The sequence below is a fragment of the Crocuta crocuta genome, unplaced genomic scaffold (genome assembly GCF_008692635.1).
Source record: "Crocuta crocuta isolate KB4526 unplaced genomic scaffold, BGI_CrCroc_1.0 scaffold101, whole genome shotgun sequence".
Lineage (NCBI taxonomy): Eukaryota > Metazoa > Chordata > Mammalia > Carnivora > Hyaenidae > Crocuta > Crocuta crocuta.
In genome coordinates, this window is record NW_027527956.1 from 69,487 (window position 1) to 86,383 (window position 16,897).

The 16,897-nt window shown below is 39.3% G+C and overlaps 1 pseudogene; it reads left to right on the forward strand.

The window, feature by feature from the left end:
• Positions 1-1,699: 1,699 nt before the first annotated feature.
• Positions 1,700-2,071, forward strand: LOC144222197 (glutaredoxin-1 pseudogene; annotated as a pseudogene).
• Positions 2,072-16,897: the final 14,826 nt, after the last annotated feature.

Below are 16,897 nucleotides of genomic sequence, written 5' to 3' on the forward strand. Positions count from 1 at the left end.
TCCAAAGCCTCTGAGGTTCATACAATTAAACTATTCTAATCTTGTTTGTAATAATCTAGCAATGACTCCCTTTCCTCAACTGACAACTTTGTTGGATGACTCTTGCTTTCTCCTTCACCCGAACTTAAACCTCTTTCAGAGTAATCTAACCTGGCCGCAAGTAATTCCTTGATCTTAACTCCATTGATCTCCTTTAGTCTGCCCCAGTTCCCTCAATTTAAGCCCTTGAATTTGTTCATCACCTGAAGTTAATTACCCCATACCATTAATGCGAATATCCCACACTGAGACCACCACACCCTCCTACATTTCCAACTTGATTTCTTCAATAATGTCACTATGATGCTTTCATTGGCATCAAAACTTTCAGTTCATTGACCCCTCTGCTTGTGTCCTATTCATTAATCTCCTTTTCACTTCCCTTATTACTGAGTTTAGATGCCATGGAACATCAGTTGAATATCATTGAAGAATTATCTTAAATACACTCTAAACTCCCTTTTCCCTTTGCCTTCTGATCACATTTACCACCATCACCCAAAAAAACCCAAAACCCCCACAAACCCCGAATCCCTGCTAATAAAAATGTTTCTAACAGACCAGCAGCACTGTATCAGTTGGAGTTTGTTAGATGTTAGAATTTCAGGCCCAAGATCTAACGAATCAGAACCTGCATTATAACAAGATCCCCCGGCAATGCCTGTGCAGGAGAGTGTCAGAGAACACAAATCCCCGGCTCCTTACCATGTAGGTGTTCCACTGTCTTGCACAAATTAATCTCTCCAAATGTACCCTGAATCCCAATCCCTTCCCCTTTCTGAAAAGCTATGAACTATCCCCTTGGATCTCTCCATCTCTTTTAAATTTTATTAATTTAAGCATGATTTAGTCCAGATTTCTCAATCCTGGCTATGTAGTACCATCAACCAGAAACTTTCAATACCTTACTGATGTTCAGGCCAACTCCAGAAATATTAAATCAGAATTTCTGAAGGTGGGACATAGGTACAATTATGTTTTTAAATTCTTTTCTGAGATAATAGAAAGTGATTGCCAGAGGCTGCGGGAGGTTGGAAGGGAAGGACAGAGATGAACAGGCAGAGTACACAGGATGTTTAGGGCAGTGAAAACACTCTGCACAATACTACAGTGATGGATACTAATCATTTTACATTTATCCAAATGCATACAATGTACAAAACCAAGAGTGAATTCTAATGTAAACTATGGATTATGATGTGTTGACATAGGGCATCAAATGAAACAAAGGTACCACTTGGATGGGGGCTGTTGATAATGGGAAGCAGTGCACGTGGGGGCAGGGGACAGACGGAAAATCTCTGTACCTTCCTCTCAATTTTACTGTGAACATAAAACTGCTTTACAAAAATTAAGTCTTTAAAACAAATCTCTGGAGGACTGATGGGTGTCAGGGGGGGAGAGGGGAGATGAGCATGGAGGAGGGCACTTGTGGGGATGAGCACTGGGTGTTATATGGAAACCAACTTGACAGTAAACTATTTGTAAAAAAAAAAAAAAAAAAAAGTAATAAAACAAATCTCTGCAGATAATTCTAGTATGCAGCCAGGGCTGAGAATCAGTAATCTAGTCTCTTTACTTAAAAACAAACAAACAGGGTTACACTCAGAGCAATACCTGCAATTGAGGTTTCCTCCCCAGGAGGCAGCTGTGTGTCAGCATGGCCGAAGAGTTTGTGAACTGCAGAATCCAGCCTGGAAAGGTGGGTGGTGTTCATTAAGCCCTCCTGCCCCTACTGCAAGAGGATCCAGGAGCTGCTCAGCCAACTGCCCTTCAAACAAGGGGTTTTGGAATTTGTTGATATCACAGCCACCAGTGACACTAGCAAGATTTCAAGATTATTTGCAACAGCTCACAGGAGCCAGAACAGTACCTCGGGTCTTTATCGGTAAAGACTGTATAGGCGGATGCACGGACCTAATGGAAATGCATCAGAGTGGGGAGCTGCTGAAGCGGCTAAAACAGACTGGAGCTCTACAGTAATTATAGGGCAGACCCCAGGATGATATTTCCCTTGAGAGCTGGATGGCATTTCAAATGAGGACCATACGTCCTGGCGGATGGATCTGGAGGTAACAGCCACAGCAACTGTTTGCTTAAAATTCTGAAATGTGTTCACCAAAAAAATGGGGAAGGGTGGATTTTTTTTTTTGGCAAAAACAGTTTTTCCTTCTTTTGACTCAGTATTAAAATCAGACCAACTTGCCCCAAACCACAGGTCTGAGAAAGTTGATGGACATCTTGGGTTTCTTCTCCATTGGCCCTTTGGGTTCCAAAAGACCAAGTTATAACTTAGGATTCACTCAGTGACCCAAAAGACATTCTTTCTCTTGGGCACATGTCTCTTACTGTTCTCCATATGCTAGGACCCCTCGACCTCTAAGCCAGTGTTTCTCAACCAAGATTACTCCAAGTCCCCTAGGATGAATCCATAATTGGTTTCCTGCTATTGCTTCAGAGTTACTTTGTTGAGTTAAACTTGACAGAATTTGCATTATGAAAACAATAGGTATTTGGAATGTTCTTTTTCAAGTTATATGTGTCTCCCCAGGCATCCCCATCCCACCCCATCCTATTTTGGGAATCACTGCTTTGAATCCATGTTCTTAATCTTGACAACTCACAAATCTCATGGAAAATGTTCAACAATTCTGTGAAGGGTCTTAAGGACCCAACTTGGGAAATGCCATGTGAAACATTAAGCACAGTTGCCATTGCTGCAGTGATCAGAGCTATCAGTACAGCTGCTGCGATCATGGGGGTCCTCAGTTATGTAAGATGGTCATCGGGCAATCCGGAAGAACAGTGTATTAACTCGTCTAGGTTATCGAACAGAAGTCAAATGCAGCATTTAAAATGTTATCACAGAAAACTTGCAAACCCCTTCCCCAAAAGTTTGTCTGTAAAAGGGGCCAAATTTGAGAAACATGGTCCTAAACGCTTGTCTCTCCCTCCTTTTTTCTTTACTCTGAAAACTTTAGCTCTTTATTGTGAAGTTTGATCTAGAACTGCAGTATTAATTTCCTTCTGTGGTCTCTAGTGGGTATGGTTATTTTCTTTTCTAATAAATACCCAGAGGTGACAGTGATTTTTTTGCCTAATTCTTTTCTATGTTCCTAGTACCTTAAGGAATGGTATTAATGTAAAAGACACCAAATTAAAACTTGATTCATGTTTGTTCCCAACCATTATAAATAAAGGCACATGCTACTGTCCTTCAGTAAGTAAAAAAAAAAATAAAAATAAAAAAATAAAAACAAACAAAACAACTGTCAGTGACACACAATCTGCCCTTCCACTTACACAGCTAACCTGCTATTTCAATGGACACATTACCGATGTTCCAACCCGCGTTTCCCTCAGAGCCTGGGATGAAGGCTAAGGTGCAAACAATTTACTGGGGGTGTTAAGTCCAAGGGAGTTGGATCGAAGGTCAAAGGGAGCAAAGCTGGAAAGCAAGAAGAGCCAACACAAGGCTGTGTTATTAAATCAGCCACCTGGGTGACTGACTGTTTACTCACTTCACTGGGACTGTGCACAAAGCTACATATAAAGCATCTGAGGACTTTCTGTTCAGGGGGAGAGGAAAGGATGAAATGTTTATCGACGGGCTCCTTTCCCCGCAGTGTGAAAGCTTTCAGCCCATGGAGCACTACCTCCCGCACACCTGGGGACTGTGCTGTCTGGGGACAGAGCTGGCTCCGGGGCCATCTCACGGGATGGCCCATGCAAGGAGGCTCTGGGCTGAGGAAAGAGGCAAACAATGTGACCTGAAGAAAACAGTTCTGCTTTGAAATCTCATTGCTTCCGCCCACCTGTGGTATAGTGTAAATTTTTCCACGTGTCTTTCCACGTGGCACGTTCTCATTTAACAGACTTTCCAAGATACTAGAGGACAGTACTGCATCGGGATTAAGAGCATATGCTCAGGACTTAGAGTTGCTAGCAAGTGAATCTCAGTGTCTCCACTTTTTACTTCTAACAAGTTGTATGCCAGTTCCCTAATCTGAAATGAGATAGTAAGGTTATCTGCCCTAAAGACTTTTGAAAGAGGATTAAAGGGGCTCCTGGGTGGCTCAGTCGGTGGAGCATCCGATTTTGGCTCAGGTTATGATCTCAGGATTCTGGGTTCGAGCCCTGCATCGAACTATGTGCTGACAGCTCAGAGCTTGGAGCCTGCTTAGGATTCTGTGTCTCCCTCTCTCTCTGACCCTCCACCCCCCACCCCCGGCACCCGCTGGCTTTCTCCCTCTCTCCCTCTCTCTCTTTCTCAAATATAAACAAACATTAAATGTTAAAAAAAAGAAAGAGGATTAATATAAGTACAATGCATGTAAGAGTGCTTGTTACACAGTTAGAAAGATATGTCTGCAATTATTTCTAGGCTTTACTATGCTGCTTCCTCACATCTTCACATTTACCACAAGCACCTCTACACTAGAGTGCTTCCTCTTCCTAGTATGAGCTGCAAAATGTTGACAGTCCTTTCAATTATTCACCCAGCTCAGGTATCTATGTTTACTTGACCCTGCGGTATCCTTGAATTTGAATTTTCCATATTTTATTCTTTCCGCCATAAACAACATTCCACGTGGGATATGATAATGGAGGGAACTTTTAAACTTCTTTCACTTAGAAAAACACATGCTTTCTCTTCTCTCCCTCTCTCTTCCTCACACACACACACACACACACACACACACACACACATTTCAACCTTGAACAAAAGGTTTCAAACTTCTTCCTAGGAGAGTAGAGAGAAGGAATTTGAAAACACTATGGGACTCAAATTTTTAAATAGGTCTAAATATCCAAAATTATTGGTTATTAAAGTAGCATAATTAGACTGGCATATTTTCAAATCTGCCCTAAAATGATATTAAGTGATGGGAAAAAGATGACTCCCTCAAACATAGATGAAAGGAATTATTTGAAACATTAAAATAGTTGTTATTATACATCTAACAAATTGAAACTCCTCAACAAACTTGTAACTCATAAATACTTGCAATTTTTTAAAGTTTTTGTCTTTTTAATGTTTTATTTGTTTCTGAGACAGAGAGAGAGAGACAGCATGAGCAGGGGAGGGTCAGAGAGAGACTAAGACACAGAATCTGAAGCAGGTTCCAGGCTCTGAGCTGGCTGTCAGCACAGACCCTGACGCGGGGCTCAAACCCACGAACCGTGAGATCATGACCTGAGCCGAAGTCGGACACTCAACCAACTGAGCCACCCAGGTGCCCCTAAGTTTTTGGTTTTACTTAGCATATTATTTGCATCTCTGTTTTATGGCTGGATATAATATGGACCTGAATATATTATTATAATACAATATATATATTATATATACATATATATATACACATATATACATATACATACATATGTACATATATATATTATATAGTCTGCTCTTTTCTCAATGAGAAAAAATTTGGATCAACTTGAATAGATTAAATTTTCGGGATGTAGATGAAATATAATGCCTCCTTATAACATTAACTATATTACTTTAGTAATATATGCCTATAATCTAAAACAAAACATTAATATAAACTATTACTTTTTATCTGTGCAACAGTTTGTTTAAACTCATCAAATACATCTTTTATATCCATAAAGTTTCATCCCTAAGAATGAATATTTGAGTTATCTAGCCTAGCTTCCCAGGGCACATTACTGTTATTTCCGGGTAAGTTGCAGAAGTAACTTTTTAAATAGAGAGAGGCAGGGATGCGGTCACTGGAAGTGTCCCCAGAGCTAAAATCTCCCCTATTCAAAACAGATCTTTACTTACTCCATCTCTAAAGACATGATCACAATCATACCCAAGCCTTATGATTGTCACAATATGTTTCCTACAGTAATCACTAAATCTACATTAAATTTCTTTGTCTTGTATTTTTACCAATTCCTTAGGGTAACCTTTATAAGCAACCAAAAATTACTATTGGGTTGTCTCAGGCTAATGTGTCTTCTCCAAACTGTACTTTGTTATTAACAATGAAGTTATTGACAGTTTATACTTTAATATTAATATTTGTTGAGGAATCTTGTATGAGGTACATTCCTCTTTCCTGAGGAAAGTCTGGGGGAGGAAAAAACCATACCTTACATCTAGGCTTATATGATATCTCAGTTATTCTCAATATTTGATTAGAATTAAGGCTCTTTAAAAATGCTACTGATGTATTCTGGTTAGCAATTTTCTGTCACTTGCCCTTTATCATTTCACCAGCAAAACAGAACAAAACTTTTCTCCTTTTCAAAGAGGAAGACATTAAAAAATCAGGATTCATAAAAGAGTTCTACTGAATATTTATTTTGGATGTATCAAATATGTAAATTAAAGACTCTTATCTTTTCAAATATTTTTACTGACATAGAATTACATTTAAAATAAATGTTATATGTATTGGGGCACCTGGGTGGCTCAGTCAGTTAAGTGTTTGACTCTTGGTTTCAGCTCAGGTCATAATCTCACAGCTTTGTGGGTTTGAGCCCTGCATCGGGCTCTGTGCTGGCTGTGCAGGGCCTGCGTGGGATTCTCTCTCTCATCTTCTCTCTGTCCTTCCCCCACTTGTACTGTCTCTCTCTCAAAATAAACTTTAAAATAAAAAAGATAATAAAATATATGTATATATATAAATTTTAAATTTAATATAGAGTTTGTTACATTTTTCTACAGTACCAATATTTTAAAAATTTTAGAAACTTAGTACGTCATAATTTTTAATTAAGTGAAAATATTTTAGAGTAGCTACATAATAAGTCAAGCCTCAGGGAATCTATTCTGTTTTCTTTTCAGATAATGCTGCTTAAGTGAGATAATGTATTAACTATACAAATATTTGGTGAATTGAAAGCAGTAAAATGTACAATTAAATATAAGAATTTATTAATATTTAATTCAACATTTTAAATATGAAATGAGAACTAGCAATTATGCTCACCTCTGATAAAACAAGTGCTTATTTACAGAAAAAGTTTTTAATAAATAAAATTAATCTTCTTAATTTAGTTAAGACTTGTTTTTGACATAACATGCAATCTATCATAGAGAATGTTCCAGTATGCTAGAGAAGAATGTATTATGATGCTGCTTGGTGGAATGTTCGATGTATGTATGTTAGGTCCATTTGGTCTAGTGTTGCTCAAGTCTACGGTTTCCTCGTCAGTTTTCTGTCTGGATGATGGCTCCACTGTTGAGAGGAGGGCACTGAAGTCTCCCACTATTATTGTATTTCTATCTCTTTCTGTCTTGCGATTTACCAATGTCTGCCTTACATATTTAGGTGCTCTAATGTTGGGTACATGTATATTTATAATTTATCTAAATTTATATCATCCTCATGAATTGGCAACTTTAGTATTATAAAATGACTTTCTCTATCTCCTGTGACAGCCAAGCAAATTCCTTTGTTATCCTAGTATTCAAATTACTCACTCTAATTGAAAAATAAATACCTTTTTTTGATATTAGAATCACTATCAATATTTTTAGTCCATGAAAACTAACCCAAAGAGATTATTTCCCATCAGAGCAAGAAGGGAAACTCAACTGAAATATGAGCAATGATGGTCATTGCTTTTTTTCTAGATATGTCTCCTGAGGCAAGGTAAATAAAGTAAAATAAACTATTGGCACTATATAAAAATAAAAATTTCTGCACAGCAAAGGACACAATCAACAAAACTAAAAGGAAATCTATACAATGGGAAAAGGTATTTGCAAATGGCATATCCAATAAAGGGTTAGTATCCAAGATACAGAAAGAACTTATAAAACTCAACATCCAAAAAGAGGTAATCCAAATAAAAAATAGGCAGAAGGCATGAACAGACATTCCTCCAAAGAAGACATACACATGGCCAGAAGACTCTCTAAGAGATATTTATCATTACTTACCATCAGAGAAATGAAAGTCAACACCACAGTGAGATGTCACCTCACATCTGTCAGAATGGCTAAAATAAAAAACTCAAAAGACAATAGGTGTTGGCAAAGATGTGGGAAAAAAGGAACCCTCTTAAACTGTTGGTAGCAATGCAAACTGGTGCAGCTACTCTGGAAAATAGTATGGAGGGTCCTCAAAAACTTAAAAATAGAATCCCCTTTGAGCCAGCAATTGCACTATTGTTTACCCAAAGAATACAGAAACACTGATTCAAAGGGACACATACACCTCAATGTTTATAGTAGTATTATCTACAATAGCTAGGATATGAAGACAGCCCAAGTGACCATCAACTGATGAATGGATAAAGTGGGGGCGTATGTAGGTAGGTAGACAGATAGGTAGATTAATATCTAGAAGTAGGTCACTAAAACAATGAGGCACTGATATATATATTCTTCACACTGGGAAACTAAAGAAAACAGAAAGCTGGAAAATGTCAATTAATAATGGTAACATGGGATAAAGGTATTCTAAGGCACTTATGGTGGGAGTTTAGTATAGAGAATAATCTGTATAGTATAGTATAGAAAATAATCTGATTGACAAAGTAAGTATATTCGTATTTTAATAATTTCTCAAACTTGCTCCTGAGTATCTATTCCAGAGAAGTTCTCAGAACGGTTCATAAGAAGACACTGTGGAACTGTTAATAGAAGCTTTGTATGCAATATCAGAAGGTTTGAGGCAATTTACTTGCCCATCTCTGGGGAGAAAGGCTTAATTAAAGGAGTGGATACAGAGTCTAGAACATCATGAAAGAGAAGCAATGGACTGGATGAACCCAGCCACATGACTAGATCTTAAAATGATTCTAATACAATTCTAAATTGAAAAAATAAGAAACAAAATGAAATATCTATCACAATAATATATTTTAGTTACAAATACATACACATCAACACCTGCATGAGGAAGTTTGTAATACACACTTGAAAGACTCAAAGAATATCAACAAATAGGTATATATTGCTTGTACTTGGATGGGGCAACTCAAATTGCAAAGAAACATTGAAATCAATGGACTTATTATTGGTAATATTATGGTTATAATTCTGAAATTATATTGGTTATTGAGCAAATAAATAATATATGTTTGGTCCTAAGGGTTTTCATTGAGGAAGGAGAGGGATATAAATGTAGAAGGTAAAATGGTGAGAAAAACTTTGGGTTGAATTTTAATTACAGCTATTACTATTAATTCATATTTTCTAAAGTACGTGTATATTCTACTTCTGTTCACAGAAATACCCCAGAAGCAAAGAAGATCCCGACAGCCATGTGCAACCCAGATCCTAGTGTTTATGTCCATTCCTTACCGGAAGAAACCAGGGTTCCTAGGAGTAAATCCAGGTCTGCGACAGAGAAGGCACAAAATGAAATAAGTGATAAATACGCACTTGTTGAACTAGAAAGCCAGAAAATGCTTAAAGAGATAGTAGGGCCATATAAAAAACACACAGGAGCCACCTGAAGGATTTTGCATTCCAAAGTTAGGTCAATTTGGGTATCAAGAAGAAAAATGATTGCAAGAAGTTTTGACAAACTGGATTAGAAAAAGAATCCATGGATTAAAAGAGGAAGAGACAGAGAAAGGGAAAGCTCTTCTTCACAGATGAGTGCTAGGGACAGAGTTAGAAAATAATTGTCTCGTCAGTCCCAAAGTAGTAAAAGAGAGACTGAGGGAATGACAGAAAAGAGGCAATATGGTAACATAGAAGTCTATGTTCTTCATCTTAGTCATCTTTCAACATTTCTGTAGCTTTGTAAATTTTACAAATAAAACAAAATTTAAAAACATACACACAGAGGGGCGCCTGGGTGGCTTAGTCGGTTAAGCGTCCGACTTTCGCTTGGGTCGTGATCTCGCGGTTCGCGGGTTCGAGCCCCGCGTCGGACTCTGTGCTGACTGCCAGCTCAGAGCCTGGAGCCTGTTTCAGTCTGTGACTCCCTCTCTCTCTGACCCTGCCGTGCTCACGCTGTCTCTCTCTCTCTCTCTCTCTCCTAGAAATAAACAAAACAAAACAAAACAAAAAACATACACACAGAATGCTGCCACATTTTTCAAGGACACATGCAAATATAAGGATACAGGTCAAACAACATATACGTGTCTATGGTGGGCTGGGGAGACAAAGATAATAAGAAAAAGATACCACATGACATTGTAATTTGAAATGACAAAGACATGAAGATTCCATTGGGTGGAAAACAGAAACAAAACTAAGTAATGAAAAAAAATGAATCATATTTCGAGATCAATTTAGCCTCTAAAACATTGCTTCACATTACATTTTTCCTCTTTAATCTTTTATCAAACCTGAGCCCTGTTTATAATTTTGCTACACAAAAAATCACAGTATAACATTTTCTTCTGTGTGGACCAACAGTATAATACATATGTGTTCATACACACAATTGCATAGTAAATGCTCCTTACCTTTTTAGTATTTATAACACAGACTTTCAACAAGGGGGTGTGAGCTGAAATGATGTGAAGAGAGCAGAATCTTTATCAATTGGTACCATTATATTAAGAAATTCACTTACTGAGACACAGAGAGAGAGGTTTTGAAACCTTTTAAATTTTACCCTTTTTTCCCAGAATAAATATAATCGCTTGATATAGTAATCACACGGACATTTGCATATGAAAAGCATCTACTTAATTATATTTTGACTACCAGACCTGCCCCAAGTAGGAGACTGAAAACATCAAAATAAAATGGTATCAGATCATCAAAGCAAGAAGTAGGTCAGCAGGATGTTCAGACCTCAATAGCAACATAACTCCCCAAAAGACAGAATATGTTAGAACTTAATTCTAGTATAAATAACATCGTACTAGTTTTTTCTTTTCTATGCAAAACAAAAAATAAAAACCCTTAAAAGTGCCTGCATATGTAAATTGGCTATGAAAACAGATTTCTATGAAAGGTATACACTGTGCAGTCATGACAATTGGGTTTCACCAAGTTCTAGGATTATAAAATTGAGGAAAGACTCTGAGACAAAAGGGGACAGAGGAGGTGATGATAGAGTAAACGGTCTGAGCCAGCACTCAATCATCTGTCGTTCTCACTTCTCAGGTATCCTTTCTTAAAGTTCCCATCACTCAAGAAGGACAGTTAAAGAAGACCGTAACCAGAATGGTGGTCTGCGACTCTCAGCTATGAAATAGTAACTTCAGTAAACTGGGCCATCACCCAAAAGTGTTTTCAGGTAGGGTAAGTCATTGATCATTGATCATGAGGATCAGGGAGCTTAAGGTTCAGAACCCCTGTTACACATGCACTTTTACGTGTTCAAAAATGTGCATCACATTCCTTAAAGATGAGAGGGAGAAAAATGACTCCAAAAGCATTGGCTTTTGGAGACAAAGTTTGGATCTGTTAATTAAGCAGGAGGCCATTAAACTGAGGCGGCTCCAATGCCATCACACAGCAGAGCAAAATCTAAGCCTATAAATGCCTCGAAGTTATGAAATCAAAATGCTAAAAACAACCAACATAAACAGCCAAACAGGTTTAAGCCACAGACAGTCGATAATGTGCTTACTCTGGGGTCACCTCAGCCAGGTGAACTTCCCACTCTTGATTTCAGCTCAGCTCATGATCTCAGGGTTCGTGGGTTTGAGCCCTGAGTACAGCTCCTCACTGACGGTGCAGAGCCTGCTTAGGATTCTCTCCCTCTCCCTGCCCCACCCGCTCACGCTCTCTCTCTCTCTCTCAAAATAAATAAACACACTTCAAAAAGAGTAACGTCCTTGCTTTGTTTCTGCCTTTTCTCTATAAAAGCCTCTCCCTGAGCTCACGTCCCAGGTTGGTGCTGCCCAATTCAAACCCATTTTTGCTCCAATAAACTCTTAAAAACTGTAATATGGCCTCAGTTTATCTTTTGGCAGTTTTGCGGTCAGAAGAGGGAAGAAGAAAACATCCCCCATGNCGGGTCCGGATCTAACGGGGCCCGGGGTCTGACGTTCCGCCGTAAAAACCGCACCGGGTCCAGGGTCACACCGGGTGGGGCCCAGACGCCAGGCCGGGACCCGTGGAGGCCTCAGGGGAACACCGTGTAGTTTGAAAGCTGAACGAGTAGGTCGAAACTATCCAAACTAGTAGATAATCCTGAGTTAAAGTGGCCGCGGTGGAGACCTTTTTTTTTTTTCCCTGAGAGAGCGCGTGAGCAGGGGAGGGTCAGAGCGAGAGGGAGACACAGAATCCGAATCAGCCTCCAGGCTCTGAGCTGTCAGCACAGAGCCCGACGCGGGGCTCGAACCCACGAACCGTGAGGTCATGACCTGAGCCGAAGTCGGACGCTTAACCGACTGAGCCCCCCAGGCGCCCCCGGGACCTTTTAACTTTGAACTTGGGATAAGCGTATCCGGTAAGAGGTGCCCTAGAGAAAAGACACAGGGCACATTACTTGTCCTCTTCCCCTAGTGACCCAGACGGGACCTGCCGGGACAGCTGGCTGGCTCCGAGCCTGCAAACCGATCCTGGGAAACCGGCGGAAGCCCGCCCAGGGTAAGCACTTGTGCCAGAGCCGCATCTCCCAGGCCCCCTCGGCGGCGCCGGGTGGAGACAGCGAGGTAACACTGCACACTTCCTTCCTTTCCAAGGTCACGTGGGCGGGAAAGACCCTTTGCAAGAAGGCGATACTGGAATCGCGACTTGTGAATTTGCTTTTGGGGACCCACTGGCGACCGATGCTTTCTCTCTTAGAAACAGCGATTGCCTTCTTTTTTATTTTTTTCTTATTTATTTCTAGGAGAGAGAGAGAGAGACAGCGTGAGCAGGGGAGGGTCAGAGAGAGAGGGAGTCACAGACTGAAACAGGCTCCAGGCTCCGAGCTGGCAGTCAGCACAGAGCCCGACGCGGGGCTCGAACCCACGAACCGTGAGATCATGACCTAAGCGAAAGTCGGACGCTTAACCGACTAAGCCACCCAGGCGCCCACAGCGATTGCCTTCTTAATTGTCTTGTTATGTGCTCTGAGAACTTGGCTTGGCGCTGGTCAGTTTGGAGGCCCCCCACATGTGGCTGAGCAGAAATGTGGGGTGCACACGGTTTGCAGCTACTATCCTGCTGACTGTGTCAGCTCTTGTGCGGCTNTGTCTGTATGTCTTTTGCTTACCTTTAGAGTGGCCCTGGATTTTCAGAGGGAGGAATCTGGGGGATTCCTCTTGTGTTCGTGGGGTCATTCAATACTGCCAGGAATATTTACTTTTTCCCCTGGTTGAAACCTGACAAGATATTTGAAAGGACATTTTTAAGTGGAGGCATAGGTTCAGTTCCAGACCCCGGCAGTAAAGCAAATACCACAATAAAGCTGGTCAGATGAATTCTTTTTGGTTTCCCAGTGCCTATCAAAGTTATGTTTACACTCCACTTTAGTCTAGTAAATGTGCAATAGCATGATATCTAAAAGACCAATGTACATACCTTAATATAAAAATATTTTAGTGCCAAAAAATGTTAGCCGTTATCTGAGCTTTCAGTGAATCATAATCTTTTTGCTGGTGCAAGGTCTTGGCTCAACAGTGACTTATCAGGATGGTGGTAGCTGAGGGTTGGGAGTGGCCGTGGTAAGTTCTTGAAATAAGACAATGACTTTTGCTGCATCAATCAACTCTTCTTTTCACGAAAATTTCCTCTGCAGTGTACAGTCCTGTTTGGTAGTATTTCACCCACAGTAGAACTTCTTTCAGAATGAAAGCCAATTTTCTCAAACCCTGTTATTGCTTTATTAGGTAAGATTATGTAAACTTTTAAATCCTTCATCTCCATCTCAAACAATCTTCACAGCATTTTCACCAGAAATAGATTCCATCCCAAGAAACCACTCCCTTTGCTCATCTATAAGAAGCGACTCCTCATCTGTTCAATTGTTATTGTGAGATTGCAGCGATTCAGCCGCCTCTTCAGCCTCCACATCTAGTTGTAGTTCTCTTACTATTCCCACCACATCTACCACCGCAGCTACCTCCTCCACTGAGTCTTGCACCCCTCAAGGTTATCCATGAGGATTGGAATCGACTTCTTCCAAACTCCTGGCAATGTTGATATTTGGACCCCTTCCCGTGAATCATGAATGTTCTTAATGGCATCTAAAATAGTCCTTTCCAGAAGTTCTCCAGTGGACTTTGTCCAGATCCATCGGAGGAATCACTGTCTGTGGCGGATAGAGCTTTATGAAATGTATTTCTTAAGCAAAACTTAAAAGTCAAAATGACTCCTTGATCCATGGGCTGCAGAATGGATGATATGTGAATAGGCAAGAAAACAACATTAACCTCGTATTTCCATCAGAGTTCTTCTGTGATCAGGGGAATTGTCAATGAGCAGAAACATTTGAAAGGATTTTTTTTTTTTTCTGAGCAGTAGGTCTCAGCGGTGGGCTTAAAATGTTCAGTAAACCATATTGGAAACAGATATGTGGTCCTCCAGACCTTGTTCCGGTTACAGAGCACAGGCCGAGTAGATCTAGCATAATTCTTTAGAGCCCTAGGATTTTCAGAATTGTAAATGACCATTGGCTTCAGCTGTATCAATAAAGCTTAGTTAGCTTCCATCTTTTCTCTGTAAAAGCTTCTCCCCTAACTCTTATGGGTCCTAACCATTTCCAGTTTGGTACTGCCTGATTCAAAAAGATTTTTGCACAAATCAGCTTTAAATTTTTTAAATGCCTCAGTTTATCTTTTAGCACTTTATTGCCCTTTTTCTCAAAATCAAGATAGTCACCGAACAATAACACTTTCTACAATAAATCTTCCCCACTGCATCTGCTAATTGAGCTTTACACAAGTGTCAGGCGGGATACAGTGACATTTTGAACACTATAAAGGTAGACAGGGTACCAAATTTACCGAGATAAAGATTTCACAAATTATATAGGATCAGTTAAAGAAAAAAAAAAGCATTCCATCAAATTCTAGGGATGGGAAGACCAATAGGTATTCCATTTGCATGGTGAGGATTAAATGAGTTAATATGTAGGCAGTATTTAAAAGAACGATCTGTTACATAGAAAAGAAACAACACCTACTTTTTGAGACCCTTAGTATCTTGTACAGGCAAACAAATTAGTTTTGATGAAGCAGTTTGCAGGAATGTCAAAAAAAAAGCATTCCATCAAATTCTAGGGATGGGAAGACCAATAGGTATTCCATTTGCATGGTGAGGATTAAATGAGTTAATATGTAGGCAGTATTTAAAAGAACGATCTGTTACATAGAAAAGAAACAACACCTACTAGCTATTTTTAATCACTGTTTTGTGTTATGTCTCTTTTTGAGACCCTTAGTATCTTGTACAGGCACACAAATTAGTTTTGATGAAGCAGTTTGCAGGAATGTCAAAAAAAAAAAGAAAGAAAGAAAAGAAATCTATTGAAGTGCAGCAAAATGAGCCCTAGGAATGCAGGTAGGATGGTTTCTAATAAGGAAAATAGAGGACAAATATGTAGCCTTGAGAAGAAGGCAGGGGCTGGCGCTTCATTTGACTTGAAAAGTATGATGCATAAAAGGAAGCATAAAAAGGTTTTAAAATGAATATAGTAACAATAAAAGCAATGACAACGAAAACTGCAAAAATTGTACAAGAACTATATTTTCAATAAATATATAGAAAATAGAGGAATTCTAAACGAGTGGGGTTACATTGAGGTTTTGAGCGTAAGTACTAAGAGATGGACAATATATCTATATTTTTAAAATTAGGCACCCAGAGATTGATTTTAGGGGGAAAATGAATTGTAGGTGAGGATGTACTAATTGGAAAGGTACCAGGGAGAACCGGAATTCTGGAGAACATTGGGCTAGAGGTTGGAGTGGGATAACGTGGTAAGTAAATACAGATGAAATTAATTCTATGGCAACTCATTCAAAGTAGCAAGGGATTTTACTAATGGACAAAAGATAACAAAGAAGAGAAATACAAACGAAAGCCCTAGAGAAACATGCATTTTGTGGGTATGGAAGTAAGAACAGTAAGTGAAGGTGATAAAGGACATCAAGGAAAAGAAGGAGAAAGAATTTCCTAAAGTAGATTTAGGAAAAATAATTCACTGAGACTGAAATCAAGCCAAAACTAGAAAGGACCCTTGGACTGGGAGATGTGAAGCCCAACTGTGACATTTAAGGAAGAGATTTCTATGGAAAGGCATAGTTACAAGTTAAACTGTTTTTTATGTTTATTCATTTATTTTGAGATAATGAAAGAGAGTGAGAGCAGGTAAGGGGAAGACAAGGGAGAGAGAGAGAAAAGAATCCCAAGCAGGCTCTGCACTGTCAGCATAGAGCCCAATGCAGGGCTTGATCTCATGAATCATGAGATCATGACCAGAACCAAAATCAAGACTCAGACACTTAATCTGAGCCACGCAGGTGCCCTCAAACTTGTTTTCAATAGTGAGAAAAGGCATGGGGCATGCAGCAAGAATTTCGGCAAGGAAAAGGAAATAAAACTATTATCCTAGCCATGATTTTATTTTATTATAATAAAGTCTATTGCACTACATCTCCAAATCTGTTTCCCAAACTCTTGACTCGCCTCACTTGAATCTGTTCTAAACACTTCACCTGAGGAATCTTTTCAATATGAAGATCTAATAGTAACACTCCCTTTCTCGAACATTTTGATGACTCGTTATGATGTTTAAATTATGTAAAATTCTTCAGACTAGCCTTCAAGGTCCTCCAACATATAAAGTAAAATTACTTCTTATTTAGTATTTGTTCCCCAAAATATATTCTATGCTACTGCAAAATTATGACATTTACTATTCTATAAATATGTCTAAATTTTCTTTTTTTCTTTTTTTAATGTTTTATTTATTTCTGAGAGAGAGAGAGATAGCGTGAGCAGGAGAGAGTCAGAGAGAGAGGGAGACACAGATTCTGA